The 2,887-nt window shown below is 46.5% G+C and overlaps 1 long non-coding RNA gene across 1 annotated transcript in view; it reads left to right on the top strand.

Moving 5' to 3' along the window:
- Positions 1-2,887, top strand: part of LOC120603839 (uncharacterized) — a 10,046-nt gene extending 7,159 nt beyond the window's left edge. Inside the window, exon 4 of the long non-coding RNA XR_005653187.1 lies at positions 506-2,887. This is a non-coding gene — a long non-coding RNA (uncharacterized LOC120603839). The remainder of the gene's footprint in view (positions 1-505) is intronic.

The raw sequence follows: 2,887 nt of genomic DNA, 5'->3' as shown, positions 1-2,887 counted from the left end.
CCTCTCCCACCCCATTATATTAGTGTTAGCCAACATGTTTTTCATTTGCCTCCCTAAGGAACATTTTCAGACATTTTTTTTTTCTAATTACCCGCCCCCACCATGACATGTTCTTACCATGAATATACTATAATTCTGTTTATGTGCTACACACATATGTGTGCCTCGTCTATTAAAAGACTAAGATTTTTTTTTCAGCCCTTCTCCCCTCCAAGAAGCAGGTTGACGCCCTTGAGGGCAGTTCTGTGCCCCTTGGGAACAGGGTCAAGGGGCGTGGCGAACGCAGCCGCGTGGCGTGAACGTGAACGGGGCTCAGTCGGTGCCCGACGGGGCGGTGTGAGGGGGCCACTCGCCCTGACTCATCTCGCCCCGATCGCCTCGTTCCCAGGCTCCGTCCAGAATCGGGAAGCTGCGGAACGCCACCGGCCCCTTCTTGAAATGGAACACTCTCTCCAACTTCCACTTTGCTCTTCCCCAATCTGTCGCCATCTCTGTCCGCTTGCAGGCCCAATGCAGAAGTGATTCTAGGAAAGCAAACGCCACGGGATGCTGCTGGCCTGTCTTCCAGGACGCAAGATTCCTGCCAGTCGCCCCGAATTCTACTTCCCCAGTTTCTTCAACTTGTTCTAAATTGTCTCTTTAATGTCGTCACGGTCTTTCTCAGCCTGTTTCCAGGGTAGCATTTAGACTTCGAAAATGTACTAAACCAGCCTTTTTCTAGAAATTAATTACAGCTGGCCTTCATTGAGAACCGAGCTGGATTCTTTTCGAGCATTATCCATATTTCATTTGGGCAGCAGCTGTCACGTGACAGGTGAGAAAATGGAGGCTCAAAGAACTTAGTGAATTCGCCCCAGGTTACACCAGGATAAGTGGGGGGCCGGCCCGGGCTGCCGATCTGGGACAGACTGGCTCCAAGAGTATGTTGGAAACCACAGTCAGAAGCCACCACTTAATTTCAGTGTCTCTCATCTCTCAGAGTGGGAGGAAACAGAAGTTGGAGATTTTCAAAGGGGGCAGGGCTATCTTTGTGTTTTCTATAAGGTTATTCTCTCAGCCACAAAAGGTGCTGAGTAGTATATAGACTTTTATTTTTAATAGACTTATTTTTAGTGCTGCGTCTGATAACCGATTACGATTTACTGCCCTGCCATTTCCTTTCCTGCTTTTCACGATTCTACCACTCAATGATGACATTTTAAAATGGTTCCTTCAAGGGGAAAACTTCCCAGTGAAGTCAAGACTCCAAGGAGGAAAACTTGTATATTTTGCCAGAGGGGCCCAGAATCTTTGGAGAGACTTGGATAAAGACTAGTGTCTTTCTCCATCGCCCAGATTTTCATTCCACATAACGTTCCTCAGCTCGGTTTGCCTTGTGTTAACCTTGAACAGCTTCCTGTGTTCTTGCAGAGTCAAGTGAGCATTCTTTCAGTTTCTTTTCATAGTTAAGGAAAGAGAAAACTTGGCTTCTTTGATGATCTAGAATGGTTTTTTTTTTTTCTTTCTATTATGTATAAAATAACTGGGAATATGCCTCCTGCTGCACTTTATACGAATGGCCTCGAATTCCCAACACAGCATCTGGTAAATGTCCCAACATCCAGTTTCTGGATAAGAAAAGGAAGCTCAGGGAAGTGAAGTCCCCAGCCTGGCCACACTGGATATTGTGACTGGATATGGCGAGAAGCAGGATTCAAGCTTGCCTTTTGCATTTCAGTAAAACCATTTTCTCACATGTGGCCAACACATCGGTCAAAATGTTCCCTTTTAAGCATCTTTTAGACTTCCAGCAGAAGTCTAAAATTTCCATTTCTAACTCAATAAATGCAAAAAAAAAAAAAATTCCTTTACTTGACGTTTCCGGTTGATTACTTTTTTGGTTCTTAAAACTGGCAGGCAGACTTCCAGTTTCTAGCCTTGCGTGTAAGGCGCTTAGAAGCCTCCACTTTATCCTAGCAACAAGGAAAGAAGCTGAACAAACTGGAAAAATTAACAACCCTTCTTAGATCTGTGAGAGATGTGACATCCGGGGCAAATCTCTGGCCCCCAAATTGGAGAGACAGACAGGTAAATAGAGAGCATCACAAATTTCCAGAACATCAACCTCTGTGGGAACTGGTGCCGGGGCAGAAAAGCCTGACCTGAAATTGATGAATCGGTTGAGGGTCAGTGTGGACAGATCTGAGAGTCAAAAACTCCAGAGGGTCCCAGGCGTACGGGGTCCCCACACTTCTGTGAGTTTTACCTCCAGGAGCCTGACCAGGTCCTCACAGCATCAGAGAAAAGTCCCCTGTGCTGCCAGCAGGGGGCAGAGAAAAGGCACCATTTCAGAATAGGCCAGAGCACTCTCTTTTTCCTAAAAAGGCCTGCCCTTAGGGAAAACCAGAGCCTAACTTGCTGGATTATCGGAGCCCAACTGACCTGGAGAGGGGAAATGCCTAACTCCAGCTCCCTAGAGCCATCCTGCCCCACCTGAGGGAGTAAGGACATGAACCGAGAAACCCCTGTGATGTTCACAGTCCAGAGGCACAGACTCAGGGAAGGACTGAGACCTAATCACAAGGGTGTAGGATGCTTCCCCTCCCCCACACCTGACCACCGCATTACTAAGGTCTCATTTACAGCATTTCCTTTTACCAGGTACATCACATCGTGTTATCAGAAAAAGATTCAAAGGCATCCCTACAAAGCAAGAAGCACAGTGTGAAGAGAACAGAGCAAGCATCAGAACCAGACTCAGATAGGGCAGGGATGTTGGAATTATGAGACCGGGAATTTAAAACAACTATGATTGTCATGCTAAAGGTGCTAAAGGATAAAGTAGACAGCATGCAAGAGCAGATGGGCAATGTGAGCAGGGAGATGGAAATTCTAAGAACCAGAAAGA

The sequence above is a fragment of the Pteropus medius genome, unplaced genomic scaffold, assembly GCF_902729225.1.
Source record: "Pteropus medius unplaced genomic scaffold, Ma_sr-lr_union100, whole genome shotgun sequence".
Classification (NCBI taxonomy): Eukaryota; Metazoa; Chordata; class Mammalia; order Chiroptera; family Pteropodidae; genus Pteropus; species Pteropus medius.
The sequence above is the reverse complement of the archived record's forward strand: the minus strand, read 5'-3'. Positions and strand labels throughout refer to the sequence as shown.